Source organism: Macaca thibetana, chromosome 3 (assembly GCF_024542745.1).
Source record: "Macaca thibetana thibetana isolate TM-01 chromosome 3, ASM2454274v1, whole genome shotgun sequence".
Lineage (NCBI taxonomy): Eukaryota > Metazoa > Chordata > Mammalia > Primates > Cercopithecidae > Macaca > Macaca thibetana.
Window position 1 is genome coordinate 11,672,834 of NC_065580.1, and position 21,602 is coordinate 11,694,435.

The 21,602-nt window shown below is 35.5% G+C and overlaps 1 protein-coding gene across 1 annotated transcript in view; it reads right to left on the bottom strand.

Moving 5' to 3' along the window:
• Positions 1-21,602, bottom strand: part of CNTNAP2 (contactin associated protein 2) — a 2,243,420-nt gene that overhangs the window by 1,108,354 nt on the left and 1,113,464 nt on the right. The window lies entirely within an intron of this gene.

Below are 21,602 nucleotides of genomic sequence, written 5' to 3' on the forward strand. Positions count from 1 at the left end.
TGGAGAGAGTTTAACACTTAGTAGCAGAGAAAACCAAGAGGGCCAGAATGGACTCTGTGAAGGCCTGTGCTATGACAAGGTGGTGGTTGGGGGGTATTTTGTGCTATTCTTCTTCAGATGGCACAATGTAGAATCCATAGGTAGAAGTTACATGAGGGCGTGCTTCGGTTTCACAAAAGAAAGAGAACTCTAGCAAATAAAGGTATCCAAAAATAGAATGAGAGCAAATCAATGACGCACAGATCAGGGTTCCAAGCTCCTGATAATTTATACCAGGAATCTGAAAAACCAGTTTGTGGCTGAAATCTGGCTTGCTGCCACCTGTTTTTCTATAACCTGTGAGCTAAGAATAGTTTTTACTTTTCTAAATGGTTGAAAAGAAATAAAAAGAAGAATAATGTTTAGTGACATGTGAAAGTTATATACAATTCAAATGTTAGTGTCCATATAAATGTTATTGGAATGTAGCCAAGTACATTTATTTACATACCATGTGCCCTACAGCAAGAGTCAGCTGCACTGGAAACTATACAGTTCATAAAGCCTAGGCTATTTACTACATGTGCTCCTTTATAGGAAAATCATACATTACTAGTTGATTTATACTAAGAAATAGAAAAACTGTTTTAAAGAACAACATAAGGGCTGTTGGAGCTTAGAAGATAGTCCCATGTTTGTAGTAGTTACTCATATCATAGTAAGTATTATCACACATAATCACTCAAGTGTGTGTGTTTTTTTTTTTTTTTTTTTTAGGATTTTCAAATTTTAATTTAGTAATGCTTACTGAGCACTTTTTTTTGTTTTGTTTTGTTTTGAGATGGAATTCCACTCTTGTTTCCTAGACTGGAGTGCAATTGTGGGATCTCGGCTCACTGCAACCCCTGGCTCCTGGGTTCAAGTGATTCTCCTGCCTCAGCCTCCCAAGGAGCTGGGATTACAGGCGTGTACCACCACACCTGGCTAGTTATGTATTTTTAGTAGAGACATGGTTTCACCATGTTAGTCAAGCTCGTCCTGAACTCCTGACCTTTAGATCCACCTGCCTCGGCCTCCCAAACTGCAGGGATTACAGGCATGAGCCACCGCGCCTGGCTACTGAGCACGTTTTGTTTCAATCAAGAATATAAAATCTCTGCTCTAAAGTAATTAATGCAAAAGACTTTCCAAATTATAAAATTTAGCATACAAGTGAATACAACAGCACAAATAGTATAATAGTATGCATAATATAAATAGCGTAATAAGGCAAACGGCTACATGAGCCCACTATCATCTTTGGTCTACCATATGATCCAGCAATCCGACTACTGAGTATATACCCAAAAGGAAGGAAATAAATACACCGAACAGACATCTGCACTCCTGTTTGTTGCAGCACTGTTAACGACAGCTAAGATTTGGAAGCAACCTAAGTGTCCATCAACAGATGAATACAATAGATGAATTTCAATAGGCCCCAATGGTTCCTCTGATTTCACTTTTTGCACTAACAGTCTAATCTCCCCACAAAGTGGTATTATCTTCATAAATGTATAATTGGGATCACACTATTCCCTACAACACCTTTCTGTTCTTTTTGAACTCACGAAAAGTACTGACTGAAGTCCTTTTGGTGAACTAGGAGGTGTCATGTGAACCATCTGGAATGCCTTGTGTGAATTATCTTCATGGTTTTGCTCCTTCACATCAGGTCTCTGTGCAAATGTCATCTTAGCAGAGAGGTGGTCTTTCCTAGCTATTCTATGTCACATATCATTTCCCCCTCTCTTCCAACAACTCTTCTTTTCTGAGCTTTATTTTTCTTTATAGTTTCTCTCATTACCAAATTTATTATATGTTCATTTATTAGCATACTTATGAATTTTATGTTTTCTATCACTTGATTATAAGCTCTCTTTTGTCTGTTTTATTCTCTACTAAAAACCCTACAGCTAAAACCATGTCTGGTACATAGTAGGTGTGAATGAATAACTGAATGAATCTGAGGGAGTGATCACGACCAGGAATCTGGCACTCTGGGTTTCAGAGATGGCCAAGTAAATGATGAAACATAAAAAAGCAATAAAAATCAAGCTAGAGTTGCTGACTATGGTTCTCAGCTCTAACTGCTAATGTGCAATATGACTAACTCTAAGTGTAAGGATTAAGTTCAGTAGATAAATTTTTTTTTTGTTAAGTTTCATTTAATGTCAGTAGGTCTTCCTGGAAATCTCCATTATCCTAAGCCCATTTGTAATTGACCTTGCTCTGTTATGAAGTAATTAAATTAAGTATATCTCTTCATCCCACCCTGGTTGTCACCTGCAGAAAACTCCCATACATTTCAATGGCTTCCAATGATGTAGAAAGAGGAATAGGCCAGACACTAGGTGTGCAAGGGGCATTATTACGACAGCCTCTCAGAGAGACTCCAGTGGGCTCAAACTCAGTTGCCCATAGTAGCAATCTCCTTATTAAAGATCTTTTTTGTGGCTTTCCACCCCGACTTGTCTCACCTCCCCTCTCCCCCCAACTCCCCAATTGCATTTATTGGACCAATGTCAAATAAACCATATGCACCCATATTCATGTATCAGGGTCTACTTTTTGTACTTATAGGTTACTTTATAAGATAGTTCCTCACTGCGAAAAGAAAAAGGCATGATTTAAGTCCAAGTTCTGTTTCTGACAAGAATACCTTCAGTCATTGAATCCCAGAGTTTTATTTTTCCTGTCTGTACAAAAATTGAGAAAACAATAATCATGTTACTTCTTATCTTTCAAATATTCTGAAGAACACAAAATAAAATATCTTGTACTATAAAATGACACTATGCATGCAAAGGGTTATTTCTGAAGTGAGCTGTCAGCCAAGCAGCAGTGTTTACTGAAATAGTTCCATCTAAAGCAGGTCCCTTTGGGTATTTCCATGGAAGTGATGCATCGAAGACCATCTCTTCACCATGGCATTTACTTCTAAAGTACAAAGTAGGATTTATTGTTGCTTAACCATAGGACGACATGGTTTTGATTTTGATTTTTGCCTTTTATAATTTGACAAACCCTTCTATAAATACAGTTTTAGGACATGGAACTCACAGATATCAACATGATATTTATTCAGTCCCCAAATCCAATCCCAAATAATCACACGTCCAGAGAAAGACCCTTATAAAGTATCTTCGGTTATTCTAAATGGAAGAACAAGAAAGCCTTTCAGAAAATTCCTATGAAAATATCTCCGTCGCAAAATTAATTTGGAAATGGAGCATCCTCTTTTTAATTTTTCATGGCAAAAGGTCGATTATTCTAATCAGATTAAAATTAAAAGGTTATTTTATTTTCTTCCAGGAACTTAATTACTAGAGAAATTAGAACCCAGATTAAAGGATCCTTGCTGATAGCAGCCACTGCTGTATCAAAGCTTAAGCTGTGATTCCTATTCATTTCCAATTATTATTTTGAAAATTTAATGTTAATTATCAAGAGGTGATACCTCAGTCATCTATGATAAAAATGAGTCCCCAAATGTAGTGAAGTTTATTCTTAAATGTGACAAGGAAGACTCAGTTTCTTACAGAAAAATGTGCTGCTTCTTTCACATTTTCTTTGTCTACATCTTGTAAAAAATAGTACGCTGAAGGCTCTCTGCAGAGAAGAATAGAATTTCATGGTCTTTTTATATGTCGGCATATATAGATATAAAGTTCTAAGCTCTATGTGCTAGCCATGGTGATATTTTACTTGTGTTTGATTTATAACACCTCACATAATTTTTTGAAACAATTATCTCCAGTATATAGGGAGGGACTGAGTCTACTAATCCGTAAGCATCCTATAGATGGTAACAGGTAAAACTTAGAATGGGAACTCAGATATAGTTGGTTCTAGACTTGAACAAATAAACAACAAACAAAACGAGAACCACAACAAAATACGTTATACAGACCCTGTACATCCATGATCAGAGTTTTCTTATACTATGCAAACACACATATGCACACACAACACACGCACACACACAACACAGGTGCACGCACATGCACACAGACACACATACGCACACTTCCATTTGCTACCACATCTGGAGAGGTGCTCAGTTTCTGGGGATATCTGTGTCTCATATGTCGTCAGGTCTGGAAATGAGGCTTTGAGTATGTGGATTAAGTATTTGTACACTAGTTACTCTTACTATTTGTATAGTATTAGAATGGTGACTGGCACGTAGGAGACAGTATATCTATATTATTAAGACAAAAAACATAGAAACTTTAATTCATTTTATTTCATAGAAAAGTAAGCTGAGACACATTTAATAATTTGTCTTGCAGCAGGGTGCTGCGGCTCACACCTGTAATCTCAGCACTATGAGAGCCCGGCGTGCGGATCACCTGAGGTCAGGAGTTTGAGACCAGCTTGGCCAACATGATGAAACCCCATCCCCACTAAAAATAGAGAAAATTAACCGGGCGTGCGGGTGGGCACTTACAATCCCAGCTACTTGGGAGGTTGAAGCAGGAGAATTGCTTGAACCCGGGATGCAGAGGTGGCAGCAAGCTGAGATAGTGCCACTGCACTCCAGTCTAGGCAACAAGAGCGAATCTTCATCTCAAAAAGAAAAAAACAATTGTCTTTGGAGTTTACTATCTCATAATTACAAATATTGATGTAGTGATAAGTAAGTTTTCTAAACAAGAAAGCAATGCAGTAAGTCTTTACAATGTGGAGATCATACCTTTCGCCTACAGGACAACCAAAAAATGTGTCTTAGCCTTTTGTTAATGGGAATTTGAGGCTTGGGAAAACATATACAGTGACATGGGAAACATAACCTGTATCTTAAACAACTAAGACAAAGGTGAAGATGATTTGTTCCACAGAAATGTGTTAGACGATTCACAAAGTTAGGACAAAGACACTGATGTTAAAGTTGCCTGTGAAGACATTAGAATAAAATTATTTCTAAAAAGTGAGAATGAAAAAATGAACTTTCTAAATGATTTATATATGTAATATGAAAAACACATAAATGTTATTGATATCTTCACTTAGGCCTTGACAGTTTATGTGCAAGTTAGTAAAAATATAAAATAATCCAGGGAACATGGAGAATTACCTTATATTTGGGGTCATACAATATTCAGGCACACGTGTAGCTTGCCCCATGAGAGGCTGAGATCAAATTGGAACCTGGGGCTGTTAGATTCACACTTCCACCCTCAAGAGGTGGAATAGCACAATGAATAAGACCCTGGACTCTGAAGTCACACTGTCTGGATATAATTCTCATTTCTGCTCATCTGATAGCTGGGCCTTCAGCAAGTTAATCTTTTTATGCTTCAAATCCCTTTTTTATAAAATGGTAATAGTGAAATAATCTATTTCATAAGGTTTTTGTAAGATTAATTGTCTATATTACCATGTAGAATATGCCTAGCATCTAATTAGCACTCAGTAAATATTAGTTATTTGTTTATATTCAGTGAGTGAACTTAGTTCTCTAAATATCAACTTGGGTTGTTACTCAGGAGGCTGAGGCAGGAGAATTGCTTGAACCTGGCGGGTGGAGACTGCAGTGAGCCAAGATTGCACCACTGCACTCCAGCCTGGGCAACAGAGTGAGGCTCCATCTTAAAAATAAAGAAATTTTAAAAACAAATTGGTTTTTTTTTTTTATACAAATACCTTCCTCTCCCATATATATATAGTAATGTAATATCAGTGATAAGAAATTTGTTGATTTGGACAGGTATCTGATACATCTCTTGTGAATATCAGAGTCAACAGTTTTCAATTCTGAGCTATGCAATAAAATCAAACTTTTTTTTTTTTTTTTAAACAGAGTCTTGCTTTGTTGCCCAGGCTGGAGTGTAGTCGTGCCATCTTGGCTCACTGCAACCTCTGCCTCTTGGATTCAAGAGATTCTCCTGTCTCAACCTCCCACCACCACGACTGGCTAATTTTTGTATTTTTAGTAGAGACAGGGTTTGTTTCACCATGTTGGCCAGGCTGGTCTCGAACTCCTGACCTCAGGCAATCCGCCCGCTTTCTTTATAGTTACCCATAAACTTTATCCTCTCCAAAATGTGTTTTTTCTTCAATTATTTAATACATGTGGTTCTGAACCTCTGTGAAATATTTCTAAACATTAAATGTAATGCTAAACGAGGGCTTCTCATGGTTAATAACTTGAGGAGACTGATACAAACTCGAGTACATATTTTCCAATTTTTTTAAAAATATATACTATTGAAACAGATTTAACTTCATACTTTAAACATTAAATGTAAAAATATGATATTGCTTCATAATAGGTATCTTCAGTTATTCAATAATTCATAATGATAAAAACGTTTCAACTGTACATTGTAAAAGGAAACTGGTATTTCTAAAGAGGATTTAACCTAAAACCAATATCTTTGAAACCATATTCCAGCACTTTCTCGATTTCTTTACAAAATAAATTGTTTTACAATATTTTATCTAACACCTCCCTAACTTATAATTGTTAGAAACACTTGTTTTGAATGCAAATGTAAAATGCTAATGAAAAGTTTTCTATCTGTGCTTTCTAACGCTATTATTTTTAAAGTAAGACTCTTGAGGCGGTTGCTTTGGTTGAACAAGAAGAAACAGATGTTGCTCTTATTAGAGACAAGAAGAAAAGACTGGCTTAATGAATGTTGGGAAAAAAAGAATGTATTTAAAATATAGTAGCAAATGAAGATGTAACATCTGTTAGAAAATGCTTCAAATAAAATTACAGTGACTGGAGTTTTCAGTCTTATGATCAATATTCAATCTTAAGAACAAAATTTCCTAGAATATGAATTCATCTTTAGGCAGTTACAAGGTTCTATGATGTGTTACTAATATATCTTATTAATAATCAATTCTCCTTTTATGCAATAAAACTTTCAAAAGGTATATAAATTTTCATATAAATATGCCGTGCACTATTTCTTATATTATCTATATAAATTCCATATCATAAGAAAATGGATCCATTATGACCTTTCTCATTTTCACATGCCAATCTAAATCACATTATAAATATGATCAATTGTTGTCAGATAAAACATGTAAAAAGGTGCTTGGGCAGGTACAAGATACTTTTGCTTTTTATGATAAAGAAACTGCCAAAAGCTTTATTGTAAAGTTATAAAGACAGAGTCACGTTGGAATGTGTCCTTCTTTTGGAAAAATCACTTGAATAGAACTTTTAAATAAAACAAATATATTGGGGAGAGCATATGGCATGACATTTTTTGGATGTTATTAGAAATGACCACTTCACAGCCGGGTGTGGTGGCTCATGCCTGTAAACCCAGCACTTTGGGAGGCAGATGCGGGCAAATCACCCAAAGTCCAGAGTTCGAGACCAGCCTGACCAACATGGTGAAACCCTGTCTCTACTAAAAATACAAAATTAGCCAGCATGGTGGCGCATGCCTGTAATCCCACCTACTCCAGAGGCTGAGGCAGGAGAATCACCTGAATCCGGGAGGTGGAGGTTGCAGTGAACCAAGATTGTACCATTGCACTCCAGCCTGGGCAATAAGAGCAAAACTCTGTCTCAAAAAACAAACAAACAAATGAACAAACAAAAAACAGAAATGACCACTTCATTTATTTACTATGTAGAATCTTAGGGATGGGATGAATTCTTTTCTTACAGGCACCCAAATTCCTCTAAGAAAAAAGGGATCTAGGTAGTCTGCACATTAGAGTCATTTGGAGGAGCTTTTAAAGTTCCACCCTGATTCCTCCAAATCATTAATGAGAGAAATTAAGGCACTAAATAAATGGAGATATATACCATGCGATTCTAACTAAATCCCAACAATAAAGTTTTTGTAGAAATACATGAGATGATTCACAAATGTTTTAAGAAAATGCAAAAAGACCTTAAATATTCAAAATAAGCCAAAAAGAAAAACCAAGTTAGAGAACTTATTTGATTTCAAGATTATAAATTTATCAGAGAAAGATCATAAATAGACTTACATGTAGGTAGTCAATTGTTTTTTCAACAAAGGCACCAAGGCAATTTAATGGAGAATGAAAAGTGTCTTTTTCAAAAAATGATGCTGAAACAACTGGATAAATATAGAAAAGATGTATTTTTGACTTCTACTTTATACATTCAAACAAAAAAAGTAGTTCTCAATGGATTTTAGACCTAAGAAAACAGAATATTTTCAGGACCTTGGGGCTAACAGAGGTTTCCTAGAGGACATGAAAATCACTTGATAATTTGAGATCCATCAAATTTAAAAACTTTTTCTCATCAATAGACATGGTTAATAAAATCCACAGCAAGAAAGAGACTAGGAAAAAATATTTTCAGTGCATGTATCTTAAAATAGAATATACTAAACTATACTAAGAGCTCCTATAAATCAATAATTACTGGAAAAAAATGGGCAAAAGTCACATCCCAAATAAAGATCTATTAATTACTCATAAGCACATTAAAAAGTACTTTATATTATTATCCATCAGGGAAACCAAAACCATGATATATAATAGTATACCCATTTCTGTGGCCAAACATTAAAAGGACTATCTAGGATCTAGAGCAATTTGAACCCTCATGCATTGCTGGCTGGAGTATAAAATTGTACAATCTTTTTGGAAAACTCTGGACAGTTTTTAATAAAGTTAAACATATATTAATCCTATGACCCAACGATCCCCTTCCTAAGTATGTATCTACCAATATCAAAATGTATGTTGCAAAAATACTCATACAGGAATGCTTGACAGCCTTATTCACAACAGTTGCAAACTGGAAATAAACACATGTACATACAGGGTATATTCAAACAAGGAAATATTGCTAAATCATAAGAAAAGAAAAAAGAATGAACTAGTGACTCAAGCAACAGCATGAATGAATTTTTTAAATATGGCGTTTTGTAAGAAAAACCTGCACATAAAAATAACATGTTTTATGAATCCTTTTATATGAAATTTGAAAACAGGCAGAACTAGTTTATAAAATAGACAGGGAAGGGAACATCACACACCAGGGCCTGTTGTGGGGTGAGGGGAAAGGGGAGGGAGAGCATTAGGACAAATACTTAATACACGTGGGGCTTAAAAAACCTAGATGATGGGTTGATAGGTACAGTAACACCATGGCACATGCACAGCTATGTAGCAAACCTGTACGTTTGGCACATGTATCCCAGAATTTAAGTAAAATAAAATTTTAAAAAAGAATAAAACAATCAAGCTGCTAGAAATCAGAACAGCAGCTGTCTATGGGAAGGTGGCTGCAAGTGGGAATGGACTGTAGGTTGGCATGAGGAACTTTCTCAGGTAGAGAAAATGTTCTATGTGCTGATTGGCTGTTTGTTGTCTCAGGGTATATACTTATCCAAATCTATTGAATTGTACTTTTAAAATCTGCATGTTTCACGAACAGTTGGCCCTTATTATTTGCAGATTTAACATTTGTGAATTTGCCTACTTGCTAAAATTTAGTCATAAACGCAAAATCAATACCCATGGTCATTTAAAGACTCATGCACATACAGAGTGGTCCTAAGGCACAAGTTTCCAACTGAGGTAATGCTTTGCCTTCCTGTTTAAGGTCTCAACCTACAAACAAGTATTCTTTTCACTGTATATCCAGTGTCATTTTTTTTTTTTTTTTTTTTTTGGAGATGGTCTCGCTCTGTCACCGAGGCTGGAGTGCAGTGGTGCAATCTTAGTTCACTGTAACCTCTGCCTCCTGGGTTCAAGCAATTCTCCTGCCTCAGCCTCCCGAGTAGCTGGGATTACAGGCGCAAGCCGCCACACTCGGCTAATTTTCTGTAATTTTAGTAGAGACGGGGTTTCAGTGTGTTGCCCATGCTGGTCTCGAACTCCTGACCTCGTGATCCATTGGTTAGGAATATTTTTAACCAATACAACAGGAGTGAGCCACTGCATCCTGCCAGTGTTATGTTTTTTATATTTTTGTGCTTTGTTGACTTTGCTGTTACAAGTGGTCTCCTAACATAGTGCTGAAGTGCTCTTTAGTGATCCTAAGTTAAAGCTGTTTTGTGCCTTACACAGAAAATATGTGTTTGTTAAATTTGATTCTGGCGTAAGTTACAGTGCTGTTGAACGTGAGGTCTGTTTGAATCAATGATAAATATTAAATACAGTAACTTGAAACACAAACACACACAAAAACAAGGTTATGTATTGATTAGTTGGTGCAAATATTGTGATCAGAGGCTGGCAGGAACCTAACCCTGTATTTCCCGTAGGAAAAATGGTTCAATAGTTGCTAATTCAGTTTTCACAGTGACTGTATAGAATATAACTATATATTGACTGACAATAATGAGAATCAACTGTATGTAATTTTTACCTCAATAATATATAAATGTTTTCAAATGGAATAGTCGTGATATTCATTTTAAAGTTCAACTAAGTTTCATTCAATTACGCTGTATTTTCTGCATTATCAAACAATAGGAAACCCAATACACATGAAATTATTTGCTCTTAAACAAGAGAAACCAATCAGACTCTTAAAATGTTGAACTTACAGAGATCAATATTTTAGCATATTAAAAATTAAATGACTACCCCAAGACTAAATGTTCATGTAAAAATTTTTAGTAGCTGTTTCAACCATTACTGATTCCCAGCCAAAAGACAAACATGACTATATTTCAAAAACTCTTATTTGAAACTTCATTATTCTGCTAATGATTCATCTCTTTTCATGACATAATCTTACAGAGCAGGTAACTTCAGTAGAAATATGTTTATACAAGGAGTCATTTTCATTAATCTTATCACTTTTGGCAGACTCCTTCTTCTTCCTTCTTTCCTTTCTTTCTTCCTTCTTTCCTTTCTTCCTCCCTTCCCTCCTTTCCTTTATTTTTCTTTCCTCTTTACTTCTCACTCTCCCCAACTGTCTGTTTTTTTTTTTTTTCAGTATTTGATTCTCTGTTGAATATAAAACACAATACAAGTTGTCATGAATAGGAAGCTATTGTCAGCTTCAAGGAGGGCTCCAATTCATCTGACTATTGATTAATGAAGACATGGAGATAAGATCTAAGACGAGGTGTGGCAAAGCCGTTAGAGTCTGGGTGTCATACCAGGATGTCATTCATACTAGGATTTCAAATGACAATATCAATCCTGTTTATTTATAAATATGTATTGAATACCTACTATTTCCTAGGTACTATTTTAGCACTAGAGATACAGTATGACATAACTGGTTTCTGGTCTAGAAATATTTAGCTATTTTAATTTGAATAACTTATTAAATTTCTTGGTAACTTGGTTTCCTTATAGAGGAAATTATGATTCATGAGTCATAATGTATAGGAGGCACCTAATATCATCAAGAGATAGTAGCATCTTTTATTGTATCATTATTATTTTGTTATGTATATATAAAGACAAAGTACATGTATGTAAAATGGGAAGGAACTTTGGAGGTTTTAGAAAGGGAACATATCACATTTTGTGTGTAGTGTATGAGGTCACAACACAAAGACATTAGAGGGTGGCATTTGAGATGGGTTTCAGGTTTTAAATACAGACTTTTAAAGAATACAATTCTTCATCCATAAAGCGACGTTTATTGGAGAAAACTTGGAAAACTCAAAAAAGTATGCCAGAGAAAATATTCATATCATGAACAGATATCACACTTAATATTTGTTGTATTTCGTCTGGCTTTGGCCATGGGTAACTGCAAACTACTCACATTCCTTTGATAACTGAAGAAAGGTTAAAAAATAAAGTATAACAGGAAGAAGCACGTGATGATCATCATCTACTGCTTTCTCTGATTTCTTATGACTGGGGTGATTTGACAGTCTTTGCTTTTCATCTTTTCATCTATTCTAGTTTCAGCTATTCTCTGAAGAGAATAACATGTAAATTTGCTTGCACCAGCTTAAGCCCTTTTACGGTTCTTCTTCAAAGAGTCAAGCTCATTCTTTCACTCATTTATTCACTCATTAATTCATCTCTTACCATGTGACTGGCATAGTTTGAGGTGCCAGGGGCATAAGAGTAAACAAGACACATAAGGCCCCTGCCCTCATGGAGCTTAAATTCTTGTGTGCAAAGACAGATAATGGGTTAACAGGTAAAATTTCAGATGGTGATAACTGCTGTGAAATAACTAAAACAGAGATTGTAATAGAGAGATAACAATGATTAACAAAAGGGTAATGCTCTGAGGAGGTGACAGTAAATCTGAAGCCTGAAGGACAACAAGAGGTCAGCCACATGATGATCTGATGCAAAGGCCCTGAGAGAAGATATGCTTGGTGCATTGGAGCGCCAGAACAAAGTGACCAGAGTCCAGAAGGCAAAGGGGAGGGACTGAGGAAATAAGAGAAAATATATAAGCAAAGATCTGATAAGTAGAAGGCAAGAGTGAAGGTAGGGACATCTATTAGGAAGGTCTTACAGTCATCAGGGCAAGAGATGAAGGGAGTTTGGACAGAGGTTAGCCCTGGAGAAACGTGGCCAGATTTGTCATGTTTTGGAAGCACAGCTGATGGGTCATTGACTGGCTGTCAAAATTTTGAGAAAGAGATCTGTGGCTTAAGCAACTGAGTGGAAATGGATGCCATTTAACCGTAATGAGAGACCGGGGAGGGAGTCGAATTTGGGCATATCTGTGAGATAGATAAGTAGAGAGATCGGGTAGGCCATTATATATTTGGGTCTGGAGCTCAAGAAAAAAAAATGCAGTCTGGAGATATAAATCTTAGTCATGAGCATAAGTCATGGGGCAAGATGAGGTTACCTGGGGAGAGACTTGACATGGAAAACATAAGAGAGTTTAGGCTGAGCCTTGCAAGTGCTCTAACTTTTAGAAGTTGAGAAAATGGATGAGAGGACAGGTGGCAGAGAATCTTGGCTCGACTAAACTTTAGTTAAGTTCCTAAAGTTTCTCCTAGGCCCATCTGTGCAATTCCTTACACAATTCAGTTTAGCAAAGATCCCAGCTAAGTTAGTTTAGCAAGACACACCCCCCCATTCCTACTCCCCCTGCCCATTTTCCATATCTAATTACCCCAGTATCTGATCAGGTTCCTCATCCTTCGCCATCTCTGGGGATGGCTGATCACCCCAGCCTGTCTTCAGCAAGAATCCTGTTAGGACAGTTTAACCATAATACCCTTTGCATCTGATGTTTCTTCTTAGTAATGTTCCATTCACTGACCCCACTCTGTTCTTTGGCTATAAATTCCCGCTTGCCTGTGCTATATTTGAAGTTGAGCCCAGTCTCTCTCCGCCACTGCAAAATCCCATTGCTGTGTCCCCATACCTATTGAGATGGTATTGAATAAAATATTTCTTACCATGCTTACCAAGTGTCACTAAATATCGTTTTTTCTTTAACACAGGAAAGATTACTGAGAGAGAGAGAGAGGCCAGTAAAAGGGTAAGAGAATGTGATGTGAAGAAGAAGATTATTTCAAGAAGGAGGGACTAGTCAACTCTTATAAATGTATCTGAGATATCAAGTAAAACAAGGAGAAGAAGTGGACATTAGATTTGAGAATATGAAAGAGAAAGATGATTGGAGCGGAAAGGGGAGAATACGGTAGGTGAGGAATGGAAAGAGAAGATATGGCCCTTGAGTAGTTTAGCTATGCAGGAGAAGAACTTTGAATAGTGGTGTATATTGAGAATCTAATGAAAACTATGAATCCTGAATCAAGAAAAACTCATTCATATATACCCCAAATTTGTATGCAATTTCAGGAGTTTAGGTCTTCTCTCAGGTTCAAAACCCTGGTTTATATAATTCATCATTCTTTAATTGTGCCATTTGACTTTATTGGGTAATGCATATACTGTCATTTCATTTATGCTTTTCTGATTATTTTTCTTACACTTCATTTTTTTCTAGTTAAAAGTTTATAGGTTAGATTTCCTGTTCCTTAATTAGCTTTTTAAAATAAATACGCAAGTTAATTTTTAAGTGAAATATTAGTATTTGCTTACTGTCACTGCTTTGTTCCGTTCTAAGCAGAGATTTGTAGTGGTAAGACCGCTATTGTATCATTTTAGGAATATAAGTTTTCATCATTATTAATATTACAATGTCTTAAATCTAAATTGACTAAGCTATTCTTAGACCTTTATTTTTGTCTCATATATATTTCAGATAAATGTAATATCTTACAGTTTTCTATGAAGGCCCAAAATCATTCTTGGATTATAGAAAATTGATACTATGTAAATGGCAAGGACATTCAAATCAATTCCTCTGACTTTTTCTGAGGATATATCTATTTGACATATTGTAGACAATTTAAAAATAAATCTGATGATTCCTGACTTTATGGAATTTGCCCAACTGTATGGTCTGATATTTCAAAAGCTTTATGTACATATTTATAATTTCTAGAAAACACTTCTCTGTATTTTACAAATTAGAGTTACATAGCATGGGAAGAATAAATAAAAATAAATGGGAAAGATAGAGTGTAGCTGAGATTAGTTTGGTATCCAACTGGGAATCTGACAAGAAGTCATCCCAAATATAGGCATTCTCTGGTTTTCCATATCCTAATTGTAATATGCCATTAAAACTCTATTGGTCCCGTCTTCAAGGCTGATGTTATCCTGTTAGAGAAATGAACACTAGAATGTTTACAGAGTACCTTGCCTCTTCTCCATGTCCCAAAGGCACATAGTCTCTGTTGTCTTATGCATTAAAGAAGAAATTATGTAATGCTATTGGTCAATGACTTTTTCAATTCTGTCATATTAGTATTATAGATGCAATGCAAAAAGTATTTTTAAAAAGCAATAATAGGAATATCATAAATGAAAATAATGTCATTTAGACAAGATTAATTCTTGAATCAATTTTCTCATTTTTTCTAAGTGTTTATAACAAATTAAAAGCTTAAAATGAAAAATTGTCAGAAATGTAATTTAATGACTTCCTTTAAAATAGGTATGTATGATTAATTCTATCCTTTGAAATATTTCAAAATCTTGGTTCCATAATAATCATAAAGAACTTGAATTTTAGTGGCTTTCATTAAAATAGAGGCTTTTTATACCTGTGTTTACTGGATAACTCCAGTGACATAATTGTTTTTAAGTTAAAGAGGTTATCCAGTCACTCAGGGGCTCAGAAATTCCCAAGTTCAGGAAATTACCACGGTCAGAATCCTGACAAGGAAAAGGCATCTTAAAATATTATGTCCAGGTACAGTCCTTTATGATTTGAATAGAAATAATTAATCTTTTTTTTTTTTTTTTTTTTTTTTTTTTTTTGAGACGGAGTCTGGCTCTGTCGCCCAGGCTGGAGTGCAGTGGCGCGATCTCGGCTCACTGCAAGCTCCGCCTCCCGGGTTCACGCCATTCTCCTGCCTCAGCCTCCCGAGTAGCTGGGACTACAGGCGCCCACAACCGCGCCCGGCTAATTTTTTTTTTTTGTATTTTTAGTAGAGACGGGGTTTCACCGTGGTCTCGATCTCCTGACCTTGTGATCCGCTCGCCTTGGCCTCCCAAAGTGCTGGGATTACAGGCGTGAGCCACCGCGCCCGGCCGAAATAATTATTCTTAAATTGCTTTATAAATTGCATAATAAGAATAGAGTTTCTTATATCAGATAATTCTGCATTAAACCTTTTTTATAAAACTCTGTTTTTATACGTGCCACCACATAATCTTCATCTTTTATTCAAAGGATGCACTTAGGCTGCAGATATAGGCAAAAACTCAGCCCTTACCTTTTACCAGTAGGTTTTTCCTGCCAGCCTCTCTACTACTTATTCTTCTACATGACTCCTAGCAGCTTCTGTATATTTCAGCTCGATGTCATTTCCTCCAATTAAACTACTAATAGGGACTGAACCTTGAAAAGTACATCTCAAGGTATTTATTAACTATGTCTCTTCAGCAATCTTCAATTCAGCAATAATCCTTTTTGAGTGTCAACTGCACTTTCGGTAGCTTTTCTTACTCCTGATGGCGACACTTGTGTGGAAAAATGCCACAGGTGAGCTCCTTAAAACAGTAGTGAAGTGACACATATTAGGTACCAAGTCTTTTTGTGGATTATAAACTAAATGTGATAGGCATCTGATTAATGGTTAAAAAGAAATATTTTAAAATGTAATATTTTTATTATAGCATACATTTTTAAAATATTGATTTGCTATATGGTTTCATGGGTTGGCATCACATACATAAGTCAGGTGTGTGTGCTTCTACATGTGCACGCACACATATGTGATATTCATTACATGCTATGTAAGACAGGAGAGCTGTGTGATATATTAAAATAGAGCTGGGTTCAAATTTGGGCAGCATGGACTATAATATTATTGGAACAAGTAGCTTTATCTCTCTGTCCTCCAAATTTCTGTCACTAAAATGAATGCTTCATTTCAGCTGTGTTACAAGATTCCTTTTCATGTTATGTATTTTAAAAAAAGGCTAGAATACATTCATGTGCCATAGAGGGGAACAGAAAGACCAATGGTGATGTATTGATTCGGGGGGAAAAAACACGTTATTTAGGGCTCATTAAAATAAATACTTATATAATTGAAGCTGCATAGTTTTGGCTTCACATTTGTACTTGCTGTTCTTGATGACTGTAAACATTAAACACAATGGCCATGGAACACCTACAGAGATGAAAGAGATTGCACCTGAGATGAGAAAAGAAAATTACATGTGGAAAATGCAGGACTAGTCACTTGAATCTTGTATCTTAGTAAAGGAAAGATGGGAACTCCTGGTAACTTCATAGAATCTTGGGAATAAATAAATGACATACCAACATGGAAGATGAAACCAAGACCATAGAAAGAACTATGATCTTTTACCAGGTAAAATCCGAAAGGGAATTCATGGCCACTTCTGTGATTTAACGCAAGTTGTGGAGTCCCATAAAGTACTGGGAAATTGAAGATAGAAGTAAGATTTTTGGGAAAAGCATTTGCTCTCTATTTCAGAAATTCTCTGGAATACTAATATTAGGATGAAGAGGTCATCCAGCAATATACCACAAAGGCAATTATGTGAGAGAATTTCTGGTAGGTTAGATGACATATAACATTAGACTTCTATGATATGAGCAATTATCATTTTCTTATTTATAGAACATGTCCTATCTAAAGACAATAGTAGCTAGATACACAGATAATCTTTTTTTATTATATAGCACAATTATATTGTTTCTGGTAGCTACTTGCTGCGTATTGCTTAAAGTTGGTTGCTAGATGAGCATCCCTCTAGTTAAAATGAATAATTGAAACTAAAAGCAACCTGGAGTGTTGGTAACATTCTATTTCTTGATATAGATACTAGTTGCATAGGTATGTTCATTTATTTTTTAAAGCCTTCGAACTATACAATATGAACATTTTTCATATGTATATTGTATTTCAACAAAATAAAATCATAAATCAGGGCAAGAATATATTTAATGTACAACATAAAAATACCTTAAAATGTCGAAAATATTGGAGTCACTATTATCTTTAAAACTCATTAGATAGGGGTGTATAGAAGTGTCAAAAAACTCATGAAGTATGCATATAGTTGTAGGATATTAATACATTATGATCTAGCAAAACTGATAGCTATCAATGCCATTAGTATCACGTGAACTGTAATATATAAGAGGAAATTATTGGTGGATTATGGCACAGCACACAAAGTGTTCATAAAATTTTTGAAGGTGACTTCAGGACACTTTCAAGGGTTTACAAGTTGATCTCACTTTCAAATTATGTCTAATTTCATTTCCAAACTTAAGGTGGCTGGGTGAAGTGGCTCACATCTGTAATCCCAGCATTTTGGGACGCCAAGTCAGGAAAGTTGATTGAGACTAGGAGTTCAAGACCAGCTTGGACAACATAATGAGACCCCATCTTTCTCTTTGTATAAATAATAGTAACATTTAAAAATAAAAATAAATTAAGGACTTTCCTTTGACTAAATTATCAACCATGATTAAGGCTCTTTTATGACATACAGATACATAGAATATAAAATTAAGCACCATTTTGTTTTGCTTTCCCTTTAAACTGTATAGAGTTCATCATCTTCCCTGTATTTAAATTTTCTCAGGCTTTCCTCATCTTCGTTCTTCTTAAATTCACCATCTCTGTATGTCTTAGACTAAAAAGTATAACCAGATGGTTCAAATAGCCTAATGTTTAGCTCTTGAAACCTCACCACTGTCATGGCTTAAATTAGTTTGAAGGTTCTTAATCTTCACTCTGCTCTCACATGTTCGCGAGATGATGATGTCATCCAAACCATGGCGCACGATGACAGTGACTTTCCTGGAAAAGCGAAGTTCTTTGGTAGCTGGGGATGTAAGTCAAGTTTGAAAAACTAAATATACATTATTTGACAAAGGATTTTCATGTGACTGGACATACCTGTTTATATAGATTACACACTTAGACTAATAGCTACAATTAGAGTGTCCCCTTTGTGTCTAGCTCAGCCTTTAACAAGTTGTACTAAGGTTTAATGCCCACACTCAAATCTCCCCAAGGTAAAGCCATAGCCTCTGAAGAACAAGGAGGACTAAGAAGGCACAGAATTTAGGGAGAAGAATTTGAAACAAAACCGGATGAGCGAATTAAGTCACTCTTGGTCTGAAGAAGACACTGACTTCTAACCTCCCTCCTTTTGGAAGTTGGAGGTCCCGTCTATCCTCCAACAGCAATTTCAGAGAAGGTGACCTGAGCTCACAGGGGTAAAGGGTGGTAAACTCCAGTAGCTAGTAGCTACCTGCTGATGATCACACAGGTCATAGTCAAGAGAAGGGCCTCTAGATCAATTCAGTGAAAACCAATTCTGTAAGAGTGGATTGGCCAAAAACAATTATCTAAGAATCAGTTGATGAGTAACTCACCAAATTCATCAATTTTACCAATTTATTAGGTAATTGTGTTAAGAAATATTCATCTTGAATATATTATATGAATATGAATGTATTCATCTTATGAATATATTCATGAATATATTTCTCCTCAATATATCCAATAAATGTGAATATATTAGTAGTATTTTAGGGATTATTTAATTTATCAAAAGCTAAGGGTCATAGGTTTAGTCTTTTAATAAATATATTCATGAAGAACCTATTCATGAGGATTGTAGTTATGAACTAAATCATCCTGTGAATATAGTAAAGGAGAGTATATTCAGGGAATTCTTTCATTCAATTATTCAATACTATGTCAGACAATACCCTAGACAATATGACTACATCAAAAATAAAGTTACTGACCTAACAGGGCATCAATTCTTAATATATATATTGTCTTTTAAAATTTTTTTTTTTTTTTTTTTGAGACGGAGTCTCTCGCTCTGTCACCCAGGCTGGAGTGCAGTGGCCGGATCTCAGCTCACTGCAAGCTCCGCCTCCCGGTTCACGCCATTCTCCTGCCTCAGCCTCCCGAGTAGCTGGGACTACAGGCGCCCGCCACCTCGCCTGGCTAGTTTTTTGTATTTTTTAGTAGAGACGGGGTTTCACCGTGTTAACCAGGATGGTCTCGATCTCCCGACCTCGTGATCCGCCCGCCTCGGCCTCCCAAAGTGCTGGGATTACAGGCTTGAGCCACCGCGCCCGGCCTAAAAATATTTAATATAAGCTTTTGGCTAATCCATTTTGTAAATCTGGTGAATTTACCTGTTTCAAGGAAGATATATCTGAGTGACGTTGCAGCCTTCCTGTATTGAATGCTGATGATTCGTTATAAAAATCTTGCACCAGAGGTTTATTATATTGGTCCTTATCATTATTTGTAATGTTCACATATAGCTTTCTTTAAAGTTACATGTGAACTTTCTTTAGAGTTATATGTGAGCATTAAAAATTTAATAAGTGGTCATTCTGTGTAACGGCCAGAGTTACTTCCCACTTTGAACATGAACAGATGATTAAATCGAGATTGAAAAAATTTAAGAGACTTGCCCATATAAACTAGTAAGTTGGAAACCTGGTAATAAGACCCAGGTTTGTGAAATGCTAAGTCAAAGATTTTTTTTTTTTTTCTCACTTTTCAGAGTTGCCACTTACCAGTCTTACAACTCTGCACTTTCCAAAACTTGAGATTTTGTTAGCTGGGTTTAGCACAGGTTATTAACTCAAATTTCTATAATAACAATGAAAAGGATATCTTACTTTTCGTATCATGGGATTTATACTTTCCATTCACTTTATTTTTTTTTAAAGCAAATTATGGTAGAAATATAGTACATCAGAACAATTTCTATGTTAAAGCATAAAAGTAAGGTTAATGTGAATATAACAGTTATTGTTACTAATTCTTATTTTTATTAAGCAATGAATAGCTTCATTAAGTAATACATTAGTCTTTCTTGCTAGCTTTGTGGGAGAAAGAACAATAAGACTGCTTGAGTTAAACTTTGTGTGGCTTTTAAAAGAGAAAATGTTCTTTCCCAAAGGGCAGTACAAATAAAAAACCCTAAGCTGAACATCATTATTCTCTGAGAAAGTCATCAAAACAAAATGAAAATGTTGGCATTTTTGTAAACGAGTTTGCATTTTATTGAGCATGACTTCTATGAAAGATTTTTTTGGTGCCTGTAAGAGATGCCTGAATATGAAGCAGACTTGCTGGAGGATGTGTGACCTCTGTTTTTGTCTCTGAACTGTGCAAAGACAGAAAAGGGCTTTTGTTATTGTTTTCCTGTAAAAACCTCAGCTGTTTAATTTATTTATTCCCAACCAGTTCTCAAAGGGAACTCAAGCAAACAGAAATTGGTCACTAGACACCTCTTTTCACTGTTGATTTTCTTCTTTGTTTAAACAGCGGCTTTCCCACTTTGGTAATGTCTTGGCTCAAACAAAAGTTATGGTTACACAAGAAAGAGTTTACAATTAGCTGTATACATTTGGAAAACAAACATCATTTGTATTATACAAAAGGCAGAAAGAGTCCCCTGTAAGTCACTGTAAGATCACTTTACATGTAGACTTGAGTTGTTCACTGTGCTATGCAGACAGAATTTAAGAACAAATCTCATGCTTTCATTCAGGCTATCCACCTATCTGACAGATCTCTGCCTATCACCTTGTAAACATCCTAATAAATCCCTACTTAGCATCTTGTAAACTTACCATTTTCTACTCTGATCGATGAAGTTACCTCAAGACAGGAATCATAAGTTATTTCATTCCTAAAGTATTTAGCATTTACATTGGTTCAAGTCAATGTTAACTTTGTGACAAAAGGGAGCCATTGAGAGCTGACGAGAATTCTAATAATGCCTGGTGTATGGTATGCTGGTGGATCATCTAGGGATAGGTTTATGAAGCAACATAAGGAATCTAACTAGGATGATTTTCTTCCTTCTTTAACTAAGCACTTAAAATAATCAATAACATAATTTAGCTCTTACTATGTCAAGACAATGAGATATTTAAGAAGACAAAGTTACTGTTTTATGGAAATTAGATACCAGATGAAAATGTATTTTATATGATTATTAGGTCCTATTGGCATAAACATGAAGAGTACTGACAATAAAACTATAGGAACCCACCACCTAATTTCATCAAATATTTACTGAGCATTTATTATGAGAAATAGTGAATTAAAATATCTTTCTCA